Here is a 24,227-nt window from a genome sequence, read left to right as displayed (position 1 = left end):
TTAATAGTGACTGTTACTGTCTTGTCATCTAACCCATCCTCTTTGCAGTACCCGCCAGTGAGTTCTTGAGCCTCTGCATATTTTGGGTCCTCATAAAGATTTCCCATGTGCCTTTCCCAACCACTGGCAGAGATCAAATTAGCACTGGTTTTGGATGCATATAGCAAAGAGCTGATATAGTCCCAGAATTCTCTGCTTCTATTAGGCAGTAGCAGTTCAACCTAGCGTTTCCAGCATTTTCCAGTCTTTTTTACCTTCAATGACCATAGTGCTCTTTTGCAATCTTTCCGTGCCAGCCTCCTTAGGACTTCCGTTGCAGGGGTTTTGTTCCACTTATAGCCCCTTTCTGCCTGATGGTACCTCCTTTTGGTACTGTATACATTCCTTGGTTGCTGGCAGCTTGTCCACCCTTTGTTTTTACCCCCAGTGTGGCCAGCCTGCACTCTGTTGCAAAGGTGAGCTTGAAGGTTCTTAAGAACGTGCCCCCATCGGTCAATTATCTGATCTGCCCATGTTGAAATTTTATTGGGCCATTAGCCTGCTTCCATGCCTCGTATTTTGTTTTGCAGGCTGCACTCCATTTAATTTGTTTTGTTAATGGGCATAAGCCTGCAATGAGTAGACGATCACTAGCTTTATAGAGCTCATGTCTCATTGCGCCAAGATCGACTTCTATTACCACCGGGTTATTATCACTTTCAGGTCTATGAACCGCCTTGTGGCTTGAGCACCTGCACATTAGTGCTGGGCTTAAAAAGATTTAATCTATTGTGGATATATTTCTAAAAGTTGGAATGTGTGTGCCCGCTGCTAAGCTGCGGCTGTCTGTCTTTTTGAGATCTTATTCTTTAAGGAAAGATTCTATAACTTATCTTACTGGGTCTCAACAGGGCCCTGATTCCTAACCAAGCTGGCGAATGTTAAAATCTCCTGCCATCACATATTCATGCCCTGGGTGTTCGTAAACAAATTCCTTCAGTAAGTCGAATATAGATTTAACTATCATCTGTTTCTTTCCTTGATGGGGGTTCATATATATGCAACTGTTACCGGGATGCTTTTTTTTACATAAGGCTAAGCCACAAATAATTATCACTTGCATGTTGCTCGTTGATTTCTCCCAAATTACCAGTTTGATAGCCACGTCTAACTTAATGTATATTGCAAGACCTCCAATATGTTTTCCAAACAATTTTTTGGTGGGCGGGCAACTGAATTTTAGAAAAACCCTCTATAGTCAGAGGCTCTGCCGACCATGTTTCTCTGAAGCAAATAATATCTACATTGTTTACAAAGTTCTTAATACTGAAGCTGGCTATAAGGGAAGCCAAGCTGGCTTGTTACATCACAGTCAGAAAAGTATATCCAAAAAACACATAATTCAAAATTAAATACATATCATTCATTGTGTAAAAACTGCCAGTAATTGAGTAACACCAAAAAGACTTAAGCACAAAAATTCTATACATATTTTTTTTTTTAAATTCACAAATTGCACAGATGAATGGCATTCTTTAAAAAAAAACTCCCACTCGCTGAAAAAAACAAAAGGCTACATAAAATACGTAAGAAGTAAGGTACAGGTCTGTGCTTATAAAAAACATTTAATTTGAAAATTTGCATTAAAATTGTCTATTTAAAAGGTGCATATTTACAGAACAATAAAAACAACCACATAATTATTCAGGTTTCTTTATAATAACCCATTTCTTAAGGAACAGAGAAATCTTATGCTTGATTCCTCAGCAACTGCACTCTGTAGATGAACAACACAATATAAAACATTTCTGAAATAATAGCTCATAGAATTGACCTTTTTTTTCACTCCTGCATATGAACTTCCGGCGATAATCCTTCAACATTTTACATCAATTACACAATGGAAAGTTTCATTCACAATACAAGCTTTCTAATATAATAGTCCTTTTGTATAATAGCACTGTGTGTTTCATGGAAACTGAGGAGAGAAGACTTGCGGCAGGTCACTGATTAGGAGGGGGAATGAGCAGGAGCAAAATGAGCAGAACAATATAAACTACAACTGTTAGAAATGGGGTCTTTGGTTGACAGTCAGGTTACCCCCTGTTCAAGCAAGGACCCTCACTCTAGTCAGGGTAAAAGAGAATCACCCTCAGCTAACCCCTGCTTACCCCCTTGGTAGCTTGGCAGAGCAGTAGGCTTAACATCAGAGTGCTAGGTGTAAAGTATTTGTACCAACACACACAGTAACTTAATGAAAACACTACAAAATGACACAACACCAGTTTAGAAAAATAGGAAATATTTATCTAAACAAAACAAGACCAAAACGACAAAAATCCACCATACACAAGTCAAGTTATCAATTAAAAATCAAAAAGAGTCTTTAAGTAGTTTTAAAAACACACTAGCGCTGCTAGAGTGAAAATTTACCTGGTGTGCATCAAAAATAACCCCGCACGGGCGGGTGTGCGTCAAAAATAACTCTGCACGGCGGTACTTGAGTCAAAAATCCAGCCGCACGATGATTTGAAAATCCCGCAGCGCAGGTTGTGATCTCCAAGCCTCCGTCAGCGATGCTGCGCGTCGTTTCTCCTGCTCCGTGCGTCGATTTTTCGGTTGCGTTTCCTGCGAGCGTCGTTTCTCAGCTGCGGAGCCGGCGGCGTGTCGTTTTTTCAGCCGCAGATCGGATTTGCGTCAATCTTTTCCCCGCACGGCGCTCTGTGCGTGGATTTTCTTGTCTTTAGGCTGACAGCTTCTCCTTTCAGGGTCCCAGGAACTGGATGGGCACCACAGGGCAGAGTAGGAGTCTCTCCAGAGACTCCAGGTGCTGGCAGAGAGAAGTCTTTGCTGTCCCTGAGACTTCAAACAACAGGAGGCAAGCTCTAGCTCAAGCCCTTCGAGATTTCTTCACAAGATGGAAGGCACACAAAGTCCAGTCTTTGCCCTCTTACTATGGTAGAAGCAGCACTGCAGGAAAGCTCCACAAAGCACAGTCACAGGCAGGGCAGCACTTCTTCTTCAGCTATCAGCTCTTCGCCAGGCAGAGGTTCCTCTTGGTTCCAGAAGTGTTTCTAAAGTCTGTAGATTTGGGTGCCCTTCTTATACCCATTTTAGTCTTTGAAGTCACCTTTCTTCAAAGGGGACTCACACCTACTTGTGAAATCCTGCCTTGCCCAGGCAAGGCCTCAGACACACACCAGGGGGTTGGAGCCGGCATTGTCAGAGGCAGGCACAGTCCTTTCAGATGAGAGTGACCACTCCACCCCTCCCTCCTAGCAGAGATGGCTAATCAGGAAATGCAGGTTACACCCCAGCCCCCTTTGTGTCACTGTCTAGTGCAAGGTGAAAAACAATCCAACTGTCAAACTGACCCAGACAGTGAATCCACAAACACCGCAGAGTCACAGAATGGTTTAAGCAAGAAAATGCTCACTTTCTAAAAGTGGCATTTTCAAATGCACAATCTTAAAATCAACTTTACTAAAAGATGTATTTTTTAATTGTGAGTTCAGGGACCCCAAACTCCACATGTCCATCTACTCTCTAGGGGAATCTACACTTTAATCATATTTAAAGGTAGCCCCCATATTATCCTATGAGAGAGACAGGCCTTGCAACAGTGAAAAACGAAATTGGCAGTATTTCACTGTCAGGACATATAATCCACATTACTATATGTCCTACCTTATCAATACACTGCACCCTGCCCTTGGGGCTACCTAGGGCCGACCTAAGGGGTGCCTTACATGTAAGAAAAGGGCAGGTTTAGGCCTGGCAAGTGGGTACACTTGCCAAGTCGAATTTACAGTGTAAAAATACACTTACAGACACTGCAGTGGCAGGTCTGATACATGATTACAGAGCTACTTATGTGGGTGGCACAACCAGTGCTGCAGGCCCACTAGTAGCATTTGATTTACAGGCCCTGGGCACCTCTAGTGCACTTTACTAGGGACTTAACAGTAAAACAAATATGCCAGTCATGGAGAACCAATTAAGTACAATTTCACACAGAGAGCATATGCACTTTAGCACTGGTTAGCAGTGGGAAAGTGCTCAGAGTTTAAAAGCCAACAGCGACAGGTCAGAAAAAAATAGGAGGCAGGAGGCAAAAAGACTGGGGATGACCCTGCATAAGCAAAAGTCCAACACGACCCCCTACCAGCCTAAAGCCAGGGGAGAACAATCAAAACCTTGATGTACTTCCCTGATTGGGGCGATAGAACAAGGACCCAGGCCCACAACAGCAGGGGTATGTTCCAGTTCTACGCCTTCCTGACTCCAGTTGGATCCCTCTGTCCATACTCTCAGGGCCCACTAAGCTAACCCATGGGGAACCCTTCTCCACATCTGCAGACACCATCTGTGCAGCGCCTAACTTTACTTTGCTCACAGATGTATTGCAATGGGCAGATAGTACCACCAGGGCCAACACAGTGGTGTTGCCCACTCCACCCCTGGGGTGTGACTCTCGTTCCCCCCCCCAGGGGCAACTCTGTCCACCAGGACAGCAAGCCACAGTGACCGCTGACAACTGTCAGGGATGAGAGCCTGACCTCAGGCCTCTCCAACCACTGTGACTGTGGAGAGTGGGGGGCGGTAGCCCCAGGTGCCTGACACCCTTTGACCACTCTACCTCCCACCAGGTCAGGGATGACAACCTGACCCTGGTCCTCCCCTCTGGGGCTCTGTACCCTCCATCCAGGAGCGGCACCCCCAGATTTAAAAATTGTCAGGGTGCTTGTAGAAGCAGTCCTGTACAATTCTTCCACCAGTGCAGGGCTGTTAACCTGCAACTGGTCTTCCAACCTGGGGTTTGTACCTTCAGGTTGGACCAGGGCCAGGGGTGAGGCTTCCCTCCCCCTGCCCTCTCTTCGGGGGTCCTGAACCACCCAACTAGGAGTGCCCCCCCCAGAAGACAACATGGTAGGGGCACTGTTAGCAGTAGCCCCTTCCTCCAGGTCAGGGGGGACACCCTGAACCTGGCCTTCCAATCCAGGGTCTGTACCCACAGACTGGACCACCGCCTGGCAACCCAGGACTTCCAGGGGGGCACACTTACCCCCCTCAAGGGACACGCTGTCCCCAAGGGCCACACAAGAGTCTGGCTGGCGCAGGTCCCCTGACCTCTGCCCATCTGACAGAGTCTGGATTCCCCCCAACCCAGAAATGGTCTCACCAAGGTCATTCCTGGGGGGCTCTGCTCTCAGAGCTGACCCTCCAGGTTCTCCACTGGGGTCCGCAACCCCCTCTCAACCCTCTGTCTGGACTTCTGCACCCCCTCACTAGGAGTGGTACTGCCAGACACCAGAACTGGTGGGACGCTGGCTACAGCTGCCCCCCCAAGTTCTCCTGACACTGTGGGATCTTCCTCAACAGATGGCCCTATGGTACAGGCTAGGCTCCCCTCCTGGTGTTCCCTCATGGAACCCTCCAGGACCTGGGACTGGATCTCGGGCACCTTGGACCTCAGCCCATCCCCATTCCCTCTCCTCAGAGACTGGACATGGGGTCCCTCACCCATCCCACTACACTGGGACCTACCTGGGACACTACAATCCTTCCCTACCTCACCTGGTTGGGAAATACCTAGACCACTCCTCTCAGGAGCCCCCCCAAATGCCTCTTCAGACTCTCTGGTACTCACCAAGAGGTCTGCCTCCATTGTAAGCTCCCTGGGGTCAGAGAACTCACACTCCACCTGGTGTTGGCGTAGCTCTGGAAAATAAGGACTAGACATATGCTCTCCAGCAATTACATCACTCAGCCCCTTACATGAATTAACCAAAGTACCCTTCATCCAACCATCCAGTGACTCTGCTTTGAAAAAGCACCCCACATCACCCTCCTGAGACTGGTGAGACAGTACCTGACTGTCCCTGACACTCAACCCACACTCTTCTGGGATGTCTTCACACTCCATAACCAGGACTTCTACCTGGGCGGAACCCCTCTCCCTGTCACTCTCACCTAGAGTCAGTAGAGTGTCCCTCCCACCAGTAGGAATATGACTCCCCATGCCAGTTCCCCAATCCACCTCAGGGACCCTGTGCATCATTGGAGCTACCTCATACCCCTGAACCTCCTGGCGTGTGTTAACTCCCTTCTTCAAGTAGGGCACCACATCTCTGGGCATGTGCACTTCTTCAGCAGCACTGGATATACAATTGTTGCTGCCACCATTCCAGCTGGACTCAGCCCTCATGACTTCCAGCTCTTTCAATTTAAGCTCATAAGCATAAATCATCCTTTTTATCTCTAAGTCCCTTTTCCACTCGTTGAACTCCCTTTGCATCCTCAACTTTTCTGCCTCCAACTGGCGAGCCCTTTCTGCCTGTCTGTCCTGCACATCTTTAGGAGTCAGACCCTTAGATGACACCCTGCTACCCCTCCTGGGGACCCTCCCCCAGGCGTAACAGGTACCTCCACTACACCACTGTGTATCCTCTGCACTTCCCCACCCACATTCTCCTCCTCTGTGTGCCCTCCAGCCTTCTTGACTGTCACCCAGGCCCTCGGTGCCTTTTGCAGCTCCCCCTCCCTGGTGGAGCTCTCAGTGGGACAGTCAAGATCTTTAAGGAACTGTTTCAATTGAGCAACTGAGTACTCCTTCAGTTTCTCTATTTCAAACACAGCTCCAGCTGTTGCATCTCCAGATTGAGACATGATGGTCACAAGTGCAAAGTTCCAAAGGCAGAAAATAAGTTCCCAATGAAGTAAAAAGAATCAGTCAAGGGAACAGCAAAATCATGGAAGTAAAACAAAAAGGAGTCCTTAAGAGAAAAAGCAAAAGATCACCAAACAAGTAGTATGTGGTCACGTAGTGGTCTGAACTCAAACAGTAGTGTACACTTAATCACTGTATGTCAAGTACAAATACAAGTCCAAATCCCATCTGCTGATCACCAATGTTAGAAATGGGGTCTTTGGTTGACAGTCAGGTTACCCCCTGTTCAAGCAAGGACTCTCACTCTTGTCAGGGTAAAAGAGAATCACCCTCAGCTAACCCCTGCTTACCCCCTTGGTAGCTTGGCAGAGCAGTAGGCTTAACTTCAGAGTGCTAGGTGTAAAGTATTTGTACCAACACACACAGTAACTTAATGAAAACACTACAAAATGACACAACACCAGTTTAGAAAAATAGGAAATATTTATCTAAACAAAACAAGACCAAAACGACAAAAATCCACCATACACAAGTCAAGTTATCAATTAAAAATCAAAAAGAGTCTTTAAGTAGTTTTAAAAATACACTAGCGCTGCTAGAGTGAAAATTTACCTGGTGTGCATCAAAAATAACCCCGCACGGGCGGGTGTGCGTCAAAAATAACTCTGCACGGCGGTACTTGAGTCAAAAATCCAGCCGCACGATGATTTGAAAATCCCGCAGCGCAGGTTGTGATCTCCCAGCCTCCGTCAGCGATGCTGCACGTCGTTTCTCCTGCTCCGTGCGTCGATTTTTCGGTTGCGTTTCCTGCGAGCGTCGTTTCTCAGCTGCTGTAGTGCTTTCCTCTTATCTAGTTTCTAAGCACTAACATAACACAACAGAAATGCACTTCTGAGGTCAAAGAAGACTTTTATTGTTGTTAATTCTTCCCCAACCACAATTTTTATGAATGACGAATTAGTAGCTTTCAAGTCCGCGTTAATCAAACAAAATATATCAGTTTGCAATATACACAGCAGGTTATATTTATAAGATATTGAATGCAAAGCAAAACAAATACTTCACCGTGTGGGAACTATTCACAGCTTCATCTTTCTAAGGTCTGCAAGCTGAGGACCCCTGTCAGCCGCGAGAAAGAGAGATTCATCTACCCACACGGGATTGCTGGCAGCTGGCGCCAAGCTCCAGCACGAGGTCCGGCAGATTCGAATCTGTCCCTCTGCAGCCTGTTACATTCGTTACAAAGGTGTGCCCCCTCCTCTCAGACCCGGGAAACTGAGCAAGCCTTTTGGAGACTGGCCAGGTCTCCAAGACTACTCCTGTTCCCAAGCTCAAGCGAAGAAAAAACAACACCCATGTACTCTCTCTTATCATGTCTAGTCTACTGTGAGAAAAACATCTTGGTTCTCTTGTGCAAAAACACAGCTTGGAAAAATACAGCTTGGATTCTCAACTGCAATGTCTAACTCCACGTTAAAGGCAATGGGCAGCTAACCTAAATATCAAATGCAATGTCATGTTAAAGGCAATAGGCAGCTAACCTAAATATCAAATGCAATGTCTAGTGTCATGTCAAAGCCAATAGGCATCTAAGCTGAATACAAAATGCAATGTCTTATATCATGTCAAAGCCCATAGGCAGCTGAGCTGAATACAAAATGCAATGTATAATATCATGTCAAAGCCAATAGGCAGTTAAGCTGAATACAAAATGCAATGTATAATATCATGTCAAAGCCCATAGGCAGCTGAGCTGAATACAAAATGCAATGTATAATATCATGTCGAAGCCCATAGGCAGAATATCTAATAGCATGTCAAAGTCAATAGGCAGCTAAATTGAATACATCATGTCAAAGCCAATAGGAATGCAATGTCAAAGCCAATAGGCGGCTAGACTGGATACAGCATGTCAAAGCCAATAGGCAGAATACAGAATGTAATGGCTAATGCAATGTCAAAGCCCATAGGCGGCTAAACTGAACAAAACATACCATGTGCTACTGGTGAACATTGAGCAACTAATATGCGCAGTGGTGAAACACAAAGTCATTGGTCAAAACAAAACTTTATCAAATGGCAGTACATTCCGCCCTTTGACCAATGAATTTTTGTTTCACATATCTCTTGTTTCAAACAAACAAAAAAAAACATCAGCACAAACAAAAAAACATTATGATCAAAGCAATCCCTGTAAAGCAATAGAAGTGGATTAACACATTGATTTCATAACCTTTCACCTCAGATACATCTACATAGAAAAGACTGGGCAATTTTTATACTCTGAATGAGTCTCTAATTCAACAGTGTTAGCAATTTGATGTGGCATGAGTTCTGCTCATGTAAAGGTGCACGGTCCACCTGAAAGGTTTGCTGGAAGATAAGCAAAAGTCAGAGTTCCATACGAGAGGGAAAAAAGAAAAAACACAGCTTAGTTCCGGTGGAAGAATGCAATCAAACAAGTTGAACTTGAACTGAAGGCGCAGTTTGCGCAAAGTGGATCCATGGTGCTGGCACTTTACTCAGCCAGGTTCAGGTTGGGGGTTCGGTCCCTTCCCCGACCCCACACGCACACACCGGAAGGGGGACCACACAGCACACTCAGGGACAGTGGCGAAACGTGGTAGGATCTGCAAAAGAAACAAGTATGACTTTTCTTGCAAATAACATTTTTCATTTAAACTGCACCCTTCCTCTTTCTTTCCCTGTTTTATAATCAGCAGGACGTTTTTGAGGCCCTTTGTTATATTTACTGCAGGTTCTGGAGGATCACTTGGGGCTTCAGCCCACACATCAGCACTGAGGTTTTTATCTGCTGCGCCACAGCTTCCCTTTTCTTGCACTGTCAGAAGGGCTGGGGCAGACTTCTTCTTTAACAAACCTCCATTCACTGCATTTTTGCCAAGTTGGGCCATTCTGTCTCCAATTTGTATGAATGAATCAGATTCTTTTCTAGGTATCAGCATAATTTCGATTTTTCCTTGGTAATTTGCAGCAATCACTCTCCCTAAAACCTGATCACTTTGCCATTTCTGTCCTGGTAACTTTCCTCTCCCCAACTGCTCTGTGACTGCTTGCATGACAGATTGCTTTTGTGCATGCTGCACAGTTTTTATCAAATCTAGGGGAATAGGCATCTCTCTCATCTCTGCCCACCTGTAAGTGGCTTTTTCTCTCAGCTGTTCACATTTCTGGGGCACCCACTTAGCCATCCCCACTAAGGCAGAATTCTGGGTGTACACTTCTCTCTCTGAATTTTTCTCATTAACATCTGCAAGGTAATTGAACCAGTTAGGTACAAGCCATGTGGCTAAAACATTATCAAAGAACCAAAAATCAGCGTAAAAATTACACATCTCACGTAGCTCTTGCTTTAAAATCTGACACACATTATACAACGCTGTTCCTTCTACTGTGCCAGAAAACAACATTTCAGTCAATGAATCATTAGTAAAACAAACATGCTTTTTATCTTCAGTAGACACGAATTCAAATGGTGCACACAATTTCATCGGTAATTCTTTTATCTGTGGTACTCTAGCCCTGTCTTGCAAGTACCAGATCCATTGTATGATTCTAGCTAGGGGCACTATTTTCTTTCCTTGTTCTTGAGTTACATGTACATAAGTATTTCCTTCTTGCACTGCGCAGAAACCTAAAGTCTGCATTATTTCATTTGCCAAATCACAAGCGCGCAGCTGCATATTATTTTTCACAGTGACCATATACAAAAGTGTTAGGATTTCTCTCAAATTAGGGCTATTCTTTTTCCAAAAATCAAACAAGCTAATGAAAGTCGTCTCTTGCTCTAAAATCTTTCGTTTTACTTGTGCATTTTGCAACAGTAACTCGTAAATCACATTCTGGTCTCTCTCGTCTGTGTTATCAAACTCAGTGCAGCTCGGAGCTGTCTTAACCCCCTCATTACTGGAATGGGACAAGAAAGATTCTTCAAAAACAGCCCTTTTATAACTTTCAGTCGGGCTAATTTGCTCACGTAAATTCCTATTTTCATGTTCCAACTGCCTACATTTCTCCTGCATTTCTCTGTAAGCAGATAAAGGTATCCAGACCTTTCTGTCATCATTACTTCCAAAACACACGTTTTCTACATCAGGCATTCTAGCTACACATGCATTTTCTTCTGTAATTCCCCAAACAGAAAACAATTCACAGTTTTTCTTAGCACCATCAGGCAGTTTAACAACACATGACATGGTCTGCCGTGCTACTGTGATTCTCCAAACAACAAACAATTCACAGTTTTTCGTAGCACCATCAGGCAGTTTAACAACACATGACATGGTCTGCCGTGCTACTGTGATTCTCCAAACAACAAAAAACAATTTCTGTAATTCTCCAAACAACAAAAACAATTACACTTTTAAAGTGTGCACTTAGAAATCTACTAACTCGTCAAACCCCCTTAATCACCTCTTAATGACCGACACCCCACGACCTCTGGTACCAATTGTAGTGCTTTCCTCTTATCTAGTTTCTAAGCACTAACATAACACAACAGAAATGCACTTCTGAGGTCAAAGAAGACTTTTATTGTTGTTAATTCTTCCCCAACCACAATTTTTATGAATGACGAATTAGTAGCTTTCAAGTCCGCGTTAATCAAACAAAATATATCAGTTTGCAATATACACAGCAGGTTATATTTATAAGATATTGAATGCAAAGCAAAACAAATACTTCACCGTGTGGGAACTATTCACAGCTTCATCTTTCTAAGGTCTGCAAGCTGAGGACCCCTGTCAGCCGCGAGAAAGAGAGATTCATCTACCCACACGGGATTGCTGGCAGCTGGCGCCAAGCTCCAGCACGAGGTCCGGCAGATTCGAATCTGTCCCTCTGCAGCCTGTTACATTCGTTACAAAGGTGTGCCCCCTCCTCTCAGACCCGGGAAACTGAGCAAGCCTTTTGGAGACTGGCCAGGTCTCCAAGACTACTCCTGTTCCCAAGCTCAAGCGAAGAAAAAACAACACCCATGTACTCTCTCTTATCATGTCTAGTCTACTGTGAGAAAAACATCTTGGTTCTCTTGTGCAAAAACACAGCTTGGAAAAATACAGCTTGGATTCTCAACTGCAATGTCTAACTCCACGTTAAAGGCAATGGGCAGCTAACCTAAATATCAAATGCAATGTCATGTTAAAGGCAATAGGCAGCTAACCTAAATATCAAATGCAATGTCTAGTGTCATGTCAAAGCCAATAGGCATCTAAGCTGAATACAAAATGCAATGTCTTATATCATGTCAAAGCCCATAGGCAGCTGAGCTGAATACAAAATGCAATGTATAATATCATGTCAAAGCCAATAGGCAGTTAAGCTGAATACAAAATGCAATGTATAATATCATGTCAAAGCCCATAGGCAGCTGAGCTGAATACAAAATGCAATGTATAATATCATGTCGAAGCCCATAGGCAGAATATCTAATAGCATGTCAAAGTCAATAGGCAGCTAAATTGAATACATCATGTCAAAGCCAATAGGAATGCAATGTCAAAGCCAATAGGCGGCTAGACTGGATACAGCATGTCAAAGCCAATAGGCAGAATACAGAATGTAATGGCTAATGCAATGTCAAAGCCCATAGGCGGCTAAACTGAACAAAACATACCATGTGCTACTGGTGAACATTGAGCAACTAATATGCGCAGTGGTGAAACACAAAGTCATTGGTCAAAACAAAACTTTATCAAATGGCAGTACAGCTGCGGAGCCGGCGGCGCGCCGTTTTTTCAGCCCCAGATCGGATTTGCGTCAATCTTTTCCCCGCACGGCGCTCTGTGCGTGGATTTTCTTGTCTTTAGGCTGGCAGCTTCTCCTTTCAGGGTCCCAGGAACTGGATGGACACCACAGGGCAGAGTAGGAGTCTCTCCAGAGACTCCAGGTGCTGGCAGAGAGAAGTCTTTGCTGTCCCTGAGACTTCAAACAACAGGAGGCAAGCTCTAGCTCAAGCCCTTGGAGATTTCTTCACAAGATGGAAGGCACACAAAGTCCAGTCTTTGCCCTCTTACTATGGTAGAAGCAGCACTGCAGGAAAGCTCCACAAAGCACAGTCACAGGCAGGGCAGCACTTCTTCCTCAGCTATCAGCTCTTCTCCAGGCAGAGGTTCCTCTTGGTTCCAGAAGTGTTTCTAAAGTCTGTAGATTTGGGTGCCCTTCTTATACCCATTTTAGTCTTTGAAGTCACCTTTCTTCAAAGGGGACTCACACCTACTTGTGAAATCCTGCCTTGCCCAGGCAAGGCCTCAGACACACACCAGGGGGTTGGAGCCGGCATTGTCAGAGGCAGGCACAGTCCTTTCAGATGAGAGTGACCACTCCACCCCTCCCTCCTAGCAGAGATGGCTAATCAGGAAATGCAGGTTACACCCCAGCCCCCTTTGTGTCACTGTCTAGTGCAAGGTGAAAAACAATCCAACTGTCAAACTGACCCAGACAGGGAATCCACAAACACGGCAGAGTCACAGAATGGTTTAAGCAAGAAAATGCTCACTTTCTAAAAGTGGCATTTTCAAATGCACAATCTTAAAATCAACTTTACTAAAAGATGTAGTTTTTAATTGTGAGTTCAGGGACCCCAAACTCCACATGTCCATCTACTCTCTAGGGGAATCTACACTTTAATCATATTTAAAGGTAGCCCCCATATTATCCTATGAGAGAGACAGGCCTTGCAACAGTGAAAAACGAAATTGGCAGTATTTCACTGTCAGGACATATAAACCACATTACTATATGTCCTACCTTATCCATACACTGCACCCTGCCCTTGGGGCTACCTACGGCCGACCTAAGGGGTGCCTTACATGTAAGAAAAGGGCAGGTTTAGGCCTGGCAAGTGGGTACACTTGCCAAGTCGAATTTACAGTGTAAAAATACACTTTTGCAGACACTGCAGTGGCAGGTCTGATACATGATTACAGAGCTACTTATGTGGGTGGCACAACCAGTGCTGCAGGCCCACTAGTAGCATTTGATTTACAGGCCCTGGGCACCTCTAGTGCACTTTACTAGGGACTTAACAGTAAAACAAATATGCCAGTCATGGAGAACCAATTACGTACAATTTCACACAGAGAGCGTATGCACTTTAGCACTGGTTAGCAGTGGGAAAGTGCTCAGAGTTCAAAAGCCAACAGCGACAGGTCAGAAACAAATAGGAGGCAGGAGGCAAAAAGACTGGGGATGACCCTGCATAAGCAAAAGTCCAACAACAACCATTTTAAATAAGTATTTTCTCCCACAAAATTGTGGCATAACTATACAACATTATTAATCATACTTCTAAACAAAATAATCAAATCGTTTTAAGTGCAATATCATTAGTTCATCGGTTATGACCATATGCATCATTAAAACCCACTAATTCACACAAATAATTTGTCAACCAAAATTACACATCAATGAAAACTTCGACACGTCCATTGAGTGTTTTTTACCATATGTATCCACGGAGCACATGGCACAAACAATGGCCTTTGGGTACCTTACACTTCTGGTGGACTCCCTCCAAAGGTGCCAACAAATTAGGGTACAGAGTCAAATATCCTTGTGCACCCTATTACATTGAGAATCCCCCTGGGTCAGCAGTTACTCCCTTTGAGCCTTTGGTGCTGAATATTTGCATACGTCTCTTTGAAGGGATACTGTAGCCACATTGTGAGAATTGTCCAACAGTACTTATGTATAACTTCAGTTAACACTGCAGGTGTAGGCCGTATCCTATACATAATAACGTCAGGCAGACATACTTGAAAATCTGCTCATAGTAGAAACAAGGACCTAAAAAAGATTAGGTTGAAAGAGAGAACAAGTGTGTGTGTGCATGTGTGTGTGTGTGTGTGTGTGTGTGTGTGTTTGTGTGTTTGTGTGTCTGTGTTTTGTATGCACATTTCAAGTCCATACCTAAATAAAACAAATGCATGTAGGTGACTGAGTTCTAGTTCTCAGTTCACCTTTAAATCAAGGGTCAAATGTACAAATTTGAATGTACTGTTGTTATAACAGGTGGCATCCACCTAACGTCCTCCATGCTCTCTTCACAGACCGCTCCGACAAGAAACACAGAAGGAATCAGCTATATCTTCCAGCCAGGCCAGCACTGGCTCTCCACTTGCTGGCTGTAGAATCAACTGTGGATGGTGTCAGAGGGACAAGGGAAGAAGCTGGCTGTTCAGAGAGCATCTAAGCCTAGCACAAGCTGCTGGTGTTTAGGAAACAACCTAGTTCAACAACTGACTTTCAGCTCCGCATCTCACAGGGGGAGCTGTCCCCCTGGCTGAGGCCTCTCTCTGGAGTGGGTGTCTCCTGTGGTGAGGTCTGTGTTGGTGAGATGTCTCCCTGGTTAAGGCATCTCTCTCCAAGTGAGCCCTGTGTGTGGGTGACATAACTCTTGATTTAGATGCCTGTCTGGATGATGGCCTCTTTTGGTGAGGTGCATCTTTTGGGGAGATGTCACCAGGGTTTTGTGAGGTGTCTTTATCTAGGGGAGGGATTTCTTGTGGCATGGTATCTTGCTGGAGAGGCATTTGTATTGGCACAAGGCTTTCCCCGCTTTCATTTATTTAGCACTTTTGGTTGAGTTTGTATTTTCGTAATTAATTATGTTAAATATAGTCTTGTATTATAAGTTATTACATAAATATATGATTGTGCAGACAGGAGTACCTAAATGGAAATAAAGTACCGTAATTGAAAAGTGATATCTGAACATAAGCTCTGTTTTTTAAGCTAAACTGCAAAGGCAGGGTGAAAAGCCGAGTGGGAAAAGAGGATATGGTGAGACAGACTCTTATTAGAGGAATTAGTTTGAGAAGCTCAAATATGTTTTCTCCAATTTCACTTTAAGCAGAGTCATCTGGTGCACTTTAGAGGTGGTAGGACTTGAATACCTACTACGAATTGGGCATTGCGACGAGTGACGTTTATGAGGGTTTCCCATCATGAATATTTGTAAAAAAGACAGGGTCATAATGTTAAAGGTGTACTACGTAGCACACTTTTTACATTAATTGGCTGAAAATGCAAATGCTCTGAAGTGGCACAAGTAGAACAGTTCAAAACTTGTGTGGTGTGTCAAGAAAGCCCTACCATCCCCGGATGAGTTGGTGTTCCTCACCAAGAAAACGTTGGAAAAACAGTTACATTTTCTTATCATTAATCCTTAAAATTGGAAAAAGAGTATACGTATTACAGTCACAAACTCTGATTATGCCATCTCACAAGGTGCATAGTGTTTCAGAAGCAAAAATGCCTTGATACCGTGATATTATTTAGCTGTATTTGAAAGTCTATTAGCCAAAGACATCCACTGCCTAAAAGATTTTCTACCCCTCATTCAAACATGTCTGTCAACTGCCTGCCTAGTGCTAAAGCCTACAAAAAACAGAATTCCTACTCGCCACCAACAGAAACAGACACACCAATGTCAGGGACTGGCTCATTATCATGAATCTAGATGCCTTTTACCTGAACCCTCTGACAGTGCTGAACAGTTCATCTTGATCAACAGCATTCTCTCCTGCAAGCCTCATGTTGCCATGGAGGCCCAGTTCAAATGGTACCAGCTTCACAACATCACACAAGATAACCCTATCAGGAGGATGCTGGTGAGGCAAAGTTCAGTACCTGGTCCTCTCCTAGCTGGGTGTTGGACACACCGTAACAACCAGAGTACTGAGTGACAGCTGAGCCTATTGATAGCATCTGTTTATCTCAGTTCACCTGTTCGAAAAGATGCAAGAAAAGTGATCATATTACCCAGCCCTAAAAATTCTTTGCTGGCTACTCCTGCATGTAAAGCACAAACTGCCTTAGCTGTCATTGAAACATACTCTCTAGAGAAGACTCTATAATACAACCAGCCAAGTTAATGGCAGGTTTGAAATGAATAAGTGAAAAAAGAAAAAACAATAAAACATGTCGGGCCAAGGTTAACACACAGGACCTGGACAGCGATGGCTTGTACCCTTTCAAATTGGCAGGGCGAGTGAAGTGCCCCAGCACTTTGCAAAAAAAACAAAAAAACACCCCCTGCTTCCAAAACCCCAAAGTAAACCACCCCTGCCTCCAAAAGCCCAAATAACGTTAACTATACCATAAACACAAACACTACATTTACATGCACTAAACCGGTGGTTCCCAACCTGTGGTCTGGGAACCCCTGGGGTCCGCGAAGCCTCCTCAGGGGGTCCGTGACCGCTTAGAAAACGTATTAATATTAACAGATTAGGTCCCCAGCTTTAAATAATGACTTATTGGGGGGTCCCCGATTTCCAATAATAATTAAGTGAGGGTCCCAGGTTTCCAGTAATGATAAAGTGGGGGCCCACAGAAGTCAAAAGGTTGGGAACCACTGCACTAAACACTTACAAGCAATACACATGCATGCATTACACAATTAAAAAAAAAGGCACTTACCCACGGGCTACGCACACTCCCCCGAGTTCTTCTGCTCTCCAGTAGAGGAAGAGCTCCCCTAACCAATCCAGATGCTGCTCTCATGCTGTTAATTAGCATGAGAGAAGTACCTGGATTGGATGGAACGTGCTGGTTGAATGCTCCTTCAGGCCCTGGAGGCCTGCGCCTGGTATCCACCCAGCTGTCTTAAGGCAGCAGTGTGGAGAGCTTCAAGTGTGCATGTCACTCTAGCCGGCCAAAGTGACATGCACACTTTGGAGCATCCAGTCCAGGCACTGCTCCAGTTCTCTGCTGCCAGAAGCATAGGCAGTTTTCTGCTGCGACATGCCCAGCATTTGTCTGGGCTGGGGGGGGGGGTGCGAAATTCTCCTGCCCTTGAGAAGAAACCGCCGCTGGACCTGGAACTTCACAGCATTGCATATCATGTTTGAAAAGAAAATTAATCTCTTCAAAGAGCATTTCGTTTACTACCATTCTGGACCTATGGATTCCGCCTGAAGCCACTCACTAAACTATGACTGCCAGGGTCAGACTGACGTAAAGGGCAATCAGGCAGGGCCCGAGGGGCTGGTCTGACGAATCAAAAACTTTAACTGTTTTTTAGCTGTTTGTGGGCCTGTGTTTTTTGGCCAGGTGGGCAGGTTTTCATTGCTGATTTCTCAGATTTTACCACAAACATTGCCTAGAGCAAACACAAATGCATGCAGTCGCCAATACCCTTCAAAACGCTCATAAAGCATGACTTTAAAAGTTCAAAACTTGTGGGCCACATTTTTAGTTATCTGGTTCCCTGTCCGGGGTTACTTTTATTTTGGTGCCCAAGGCCTTTTTTTGTCCCAGTCTGACCCCGATAACTGCCATCGCTGTGTGTTTCCTCTTTATTAGATGTTTTGAAGTATTTCAAAATACTGAACTAGGACGAGCTTTCACCAGTGTCTGGTGCTGTTCAGTTTTGACACGTTGCCAGAACCCTCACCTCTCTCCTGATTTGCAGCATGTACTGTCAAAGCTCTTGAAATGTACCTCTCCGTACTCCGTGAGCTGCCTAGAAATCGTATGAGGGGCATGCCACCCTGCCCAGTACTTTTAAAGTCAGGGCCAGATTTAAGAAAAGTGGCACTGCACCTAGTGCTGCACCACTTTTCTTGCACCCCTTAGCACCCCCCTAATGCCACCATGTGTGCACTGTATCTTAGATACGGCGCACCATGACGGTAGTTAGGGAACTAGGGTCAACAAAATGTTTGACGCTAGTTCGGAGCTTTGCAGGATTAGCGTAAAAAATGTTTAGCTAATCCTGCAAAGCCTATTGAGGCCCATTGTATACAATGGTGTGTCTCCTTTTAACGTGTGCTCTGAGCAGGCGTTAAAAGTGCAGAAAAAAATGATGCAAAGAAATCTCTTAGATATTTTACACCATTTTTTCAGCCCCCTAGCAGGGGAATGCCCCCTTTGCATACATTATGCCTGGCAAAGGCATAATGCAGCACACAGGGTTGCAAAGTAGGACAATGCATGCATTGCGGCACTTTGTAAATATGACGCGGGGGAAAGGCCACCTTAAAGTTTTAAAAAATTACGCTAAGGCAGTGCTAAAGTGGCTCTAGGCTCTCAAATCAGAGCCACAGTGTTTAGAACTAATGTGTGCTTGTACCTCAACAGTATTGGCTTGCCCTCAGAAAGTAGGGTTGGTGCCATAAAAAACAGGAAATTACCTACTCTCTAAGTCATGGGCAAATCACTTCATACCTACACCATCCACCACAAGCCCAATATGGAATATTCCAGCTCAAAATGAATGTAGACTGCCTTACACTATGCATCGCTTCCCAATACTGGAACATTACGAGAGTTCTCACAATAGACCCTTTGCATGATTGCATTATGCCGTGTGCTCTAAGTACTGAACCTTTCATCAAGGTATCAGTATGCACTTTATTCCTGACCTATAGAAGCTACTTAAATTCCAGAACTGAGACTTTCACCGTACTCAGTCCAGATTCTAGCAGCTTTGTTAATCAGATTGGTTCATAGCTAAAACAATTCTTCTGCCACCATAACCTAGCACCTTTTGTGAAATTATTGTAGCGGAGGGGGAGACTTTTATGACTTTCAGTGTGTCATGATCAGCGATCTGGCAATCAAAGTAATACTAATTACACATTGTAGGCTCGTCTGTAGGTTCACGCTCATCAACACCCAGAAGAGCCACACTGGTGTTGGGAATGATAGGATCCTTAGTGCTCAAGAGACCAGTAAGATCACAAGAAAACCCTAAAGCCAGAGCCCTTTAGCAACAATAAACATGCTCCCAATCACCAATAACATTCTAACATTGTGAGGAAAAATTACTACTGTGCAGAAAAACATCCTTAAATCTTCTTTAAGTGTGCAGTGTTGCATATAGTTAATTAAATATTATATATGACGTGGATTGGTATTCTCTGCAGGGACTGGAAGCCTTTAAACCCTACTACTCTTCATCTATAAAATGTATATTATATATTTCTCCCCTTATGCTAAAAATATTGTTGAGATTCGGAAGGTTCCCTGAAGTGATCATTTGTAGATTCTATAAATATGCTCATTCTGTTGTTTATGGTAAAGACAGTCAATAGTTTCATTCTTTTCTCTTGAATATTTAAAGTTACCAAAATCTACAAAACTGTTCCTAAAATTGAAAAAAACACATTGCTTATACCAATCCATGGTTGTAGTTTATTTAAAAGATTTAAACTGATCTGGAAAAAAGAGTTGGCTGAAACAGGAAATGCCAGTGTGTGTCCTTGTAAAAGAAACTTCTCAGGATATTCTTGGGTTATTTGGAACTGGAGTGAGAGTATACTGCATATAAATTTAAGTACAAAAGGCTGCTTGGGTCTTTTACTGGCCAACCAAGACCTGAAATGTAGTTTTGGGACTTGAACAGGAATTTCTTCAGCTCATGCACACACATCATGTATTTCCAACAAATCATACTGTAGGCATTAGCTAGGTAGGATTCTGGTAGCTGCTTCAGATACAGTGCACAAGAAGCATATTACAGACCATAAAATTGAGAGGTGCCCTCCACGGTTTCAGCTGATCAAGATTTTCTAGAACATGGCAATATAAAATTTAAAATCAGTGAATCACGCTCTTCTAAAAAATGCTAAGACAGATATCAAAGACCTCAATGACTCAAAATAAAAACCTAGAAGTGTAGCCACAAAGAGAATTTAGGGCCTGATTTAGAACTTGGCGGGTGGGTTAATCCATCACAATGGTGGCAGATGTCCCGTCCTCTGAAATCTAAATCCCATTATATTCAATGGGATTTAGATTTCGGCAGACAGGACATGAGTCACTGTTGTGATGGAGTAACCTGTCTGCCAAGTTCTAAATCAGGCCCTTCATCTTTGTCCTGATGAAAATGGATTCATAATATAAACCATACACTTTTGATCACCCTGAAACCAATGGGCACTGATAAAGGATGATGTGTTTACACTCAACACAGATTTTAAGCAAGTAGTAAATTTGGACTAGGAGCAATTTCTGTGATTGCCCTTGTTTTTGCGAAGAGGTGAGCATGTGTACAGTGACTGATTCCAAAAACGAAATAAGTGTTTAGATCATTCAAGCTACCCCATCATTTAAGCTGTACCAGTTCAGGGGGACAGAGAATGCCTCTGAAAAACATATTGAACCTTGGCAGATCCCTCAAACTTATAAAAGCCTATGAATGGACATGAATCAAAATATTCTTCACGGTGCAAAGTGGTATCCAAGAGTGCCACAATCCAGTACCCCTGTCGGCAAAGTGGAGGAAAGGCACAGTGAAGATTTCCTGGTCCAAAGGGGAGATGCTTGGTGAGCAGAAGATTAATAATTTTGCAAAGATGTCCTGGTTCAGTAAAAAAGCACCAAAAAAAGATTAATTATAATTAGCCAAGTAGCAGTCAGGTAACAGTGTTGACAAGATCGGACAGAAGGATCCATGAACATGCCAGTAGAAGACTAAAGTACATGTCAATGCTTACTGTGCAGATAGGTCCCAAAAAACCCACACAAATTTCAAGCACATATTGAAGGTACATGGAGTAGATTGGCAAAAGTGCCCCTGTTAATGTGATAACAGCCAAATCATTAGGATCCATTCAATCAAGTCACAAGCGGCAAGCTCCTAAGATGCATATTTATAGTGAAAAGGAGTCTTCAGTGGGATACCTGAACCCAGGCAGGTGGAAACAAATACCAAAGTGGTTGTTAATCAGTCTGGAATTAACACTTTGGTGGTCTGTCACCACTTCAGATGAGCTGACACAGACGTAGTTTGGTTCAGCATCATCATGGGTGCGGTAAAATTATCCATTGCTAACTTTAACCACATTTTTGAGATATGAGCTGGCTATAGAACAAAAACCTGCAACTGCACACTAAGCAGTCTCAACAACAAGTAGATCAACAGCATAAATGGACACTCTACCATCAATGGAAAATAGAGAAGGAGTTGGAGAAGCTAAAGGAAAAGTGCAGGACCAACAACCTGGGTTGTGGTCACTAATGAGGCACAGTACTTTTTCTTCCAATGTATGGTGCTGCAGATATAAGCAGCTAAAGATTTGGATATATTCAGCGACAAAGGTGTTTAAAAAAAGAGTTCTTGGTTGACCTGCAATTAGTTCTCACTGTTAGAGATAACATGCTCATCGATTCTAAACCAGAAGGAGAACATCATGGAGGACTTAAGGTTAGATTTAGATTTCGGCAGATGGGTTACTCTGCCAAAGTGGTGATGGATATCTTGTCTGCTGAAATATAAATCTCATAGGAAATAATGGGATTTATATTTCGGCAGATGAGCTATCCATCACTGTTATGATGGAGTTACCCATCTGGCAAAATCTAAATCAGACCCAAGGACTTCAAGAGAATGTACTAGCCCTGCACAAAGTCATGTCTTTGCTCCTCAAACCAGGATGTGAAGCTGTCACCTACACCGTTTAACATAACTGAACTCAGGTTCCTTGGAATGTTCACCTTCTTTAGAAGGTTCCTATCCAAACTGGCAACATAGGCAGAGGCATCACAAGCTACTAAAAAAACATATGAGTGGATGTGGAGTGAGGCAAGGAAGGCTTCCGCATTGAAATCACTGTGACATAGTCTGATCCCCATAAAAGAGACAGAGCAAGATGTGGAGTCCAACCCTTTTGGGCTCAGAGAAATGCTGCATAATCATAGAAAGGAAGATACTTGCTTCCCATGGATTATGTCAGCAGAGCTTAGACTAGAACAGAACAGCACCACTCACAAATCAAGTTTGGAGCTATTGTCATATTTTGTGTCTGACAAGCCTTCCATATATGTCTGTAAGTCAACCATTCCAACCCTGTCACAGGTTTCTGGTATATTGGGCCTCATCCACTTGCATGCTTTGAAAAGATGGACCCTCCAGCTTCAGGAGTATCACTTTACTATGTTAAACCAACCTGGTGATGACAACTGGACTACTTTTCCTGGCCATTCTTGCTATGAATGAGGAAGCTTACTGGATGGAGAAACGTGTCAAGCCATGGTGGAGGCTACCATTGCAAAACGCTGTCACCCTTGATGACATATCTGGCACTACAGCTAAAGATGAGCATAAAGGCTCACACCACTAGAAGATGCAAAGACATATTGTAAGAATACTAAAACTGCACCCAGCGACCCAACAAGCCCCTGTGGCAGTTATGAACATTTGTTACCTAGGGGGGACTCACATAATAATAAATCATGCCCCCGTCTACAGCATTATCAAACTGGTGCATATCCCCACGATCTCCCGCTCTACTCCCTCACTGCCTTTTAGAATAGGCCCGCCGCTCCACCCCCTCATGGCACTATGATTTCTGCAGCTGGCACTTACCTAGACACACGCTGATGTTGAGCCAACACCCAGACCTACTTGCCATTATACCGGAATCATTTCTTCCTACCCCCAAGTTTGGGGCCCCACCCCTGTTTGGAGGACCGCACTGTTGCATCTCATATGTCTACACCTACAGTATTTCATCGGATTATGCATGATTTTACTGCTTTTGTTATATATTCTTATTCTTCAGTGATGGCTCGTCATTACGGGGTGTTGTAATGTTGTTCATTGCCATGCCTCCCTTATCCTTGGGGCACCAACCGCTATATGTATTTGTTTAGATGAAACCCCAATAAAAACATTTAAAAAAATGAAAGTGGTGCATGTGGGCCAATAAGGGGTGCTAAAGATCAAAGCTCACATCTGCGAAGAGGGTGTAGCTGTCTGCAAATTGCGATTTCCTAGAACAAGCAGCAGCCCTGTTCCTCTCCCAGACATTTGGGAAGACCAAGAAACCATAGCCCTACCTTTTGGGAGGCCATTGCACAACTCCCTTAGATAAACTATGTTTGGACTCCCGCAGTGCGAGCGCATCTGCTACCCTGAAAAGCTGCTCACCAACCTGATCTAAGTTATGAACCCAGCGTTTTAAAAAGTGCTGGTACTAACAGAATCATAGTAGTAGAGCTAAGTCAAGAATGGGCCTTCCATTCCAGGAGAGAAACGTTCAGCAGTGAGTAGAATGGCTGGAAATCCACCTTAGGAAAATCATCTCTTGATGGCCTCAAGGCAACAAAGTTCCTGGATGCATGCATACCACGAATAAGGTCATGCGGGCTGTGGATAAATAAGGGATGGATCTTCAAAAGGCACTATTTTGTTTTCTAAGAGAGCATTGATCAACATGTCGCTCCCTGAAAAATAGTATACCTGCTGCTTCTCTAATGCAATTCCTCTCCGATGCAATGCACTGTGGCAGCGGCCACTTGTTAGTCACATGTCAAAGGCTTCAGCACTCCTTGACTCCAGACAAATAGCAGGCAATTAGATGGCCGCAATAGGGTAACAATCATTTTCGACATTCCTGTTGGTGATGTGATGCTTGTGACACAAATTCAAATTTTATGAGTTCAGCTAGTAGAAAGTAATTGCCATCCACAGAGCTGACAAACGGCCGTGAATGATGAGTTGTCAAGCAAGTTATACAGCAAACCCGCTTTCTGGTGGATATTTCTAACCGCAGATTTCTCACCTTTGGCATAACCCCAGGTGGCAGACAGGATTGCAAAGATTTTT

General features: G+C 43.9%; 1 protein-coding gene across 1 annotated transcript in view; it reads left to right on the top strand.

The window, feature by feature from the left end:
- LOC138259279 (SPARC-related modular calcium-binding protein 1-like) overlaps window positions 1-15,367 on the top strand; it is a 425,517-nt gene extending 410,150 nt beyond the window's left edge. Inside the window, exon 12 of the mRNA XM_069206897.1 lies at window positions 14,719-15,367. The gene's annotated coding sequence lies outside the window, so the exon portion shown is untranslated. The remainder of the gene's footprint in view (window positions 1-14,718) is intronic.
- Window positions 15,368-24,227: the final 8,860 nt, after the last annotated feature.

The sequence above is a fragment of the Pleurodeles waltl genome, chromosome 9 (assembly GCF_031143425.1).
Source record: "Pleurodeles waltl isolate 20211129_DDA chromosome 9, aPleWal1.hap1.20221129, whole genome shotgun sequence".
Lineage (NCBI taxonomy): Eukaryota > Metazoa > Chordata > Amphibia > Caudata > Salamandridae > Pleurodeles > Pleurodeles waltl.
The sequence above is the reverse complement of the archived record's forward strand: the minus strand, read 5'-3'. Positions and strand labels throughout refer to the sequence as shown.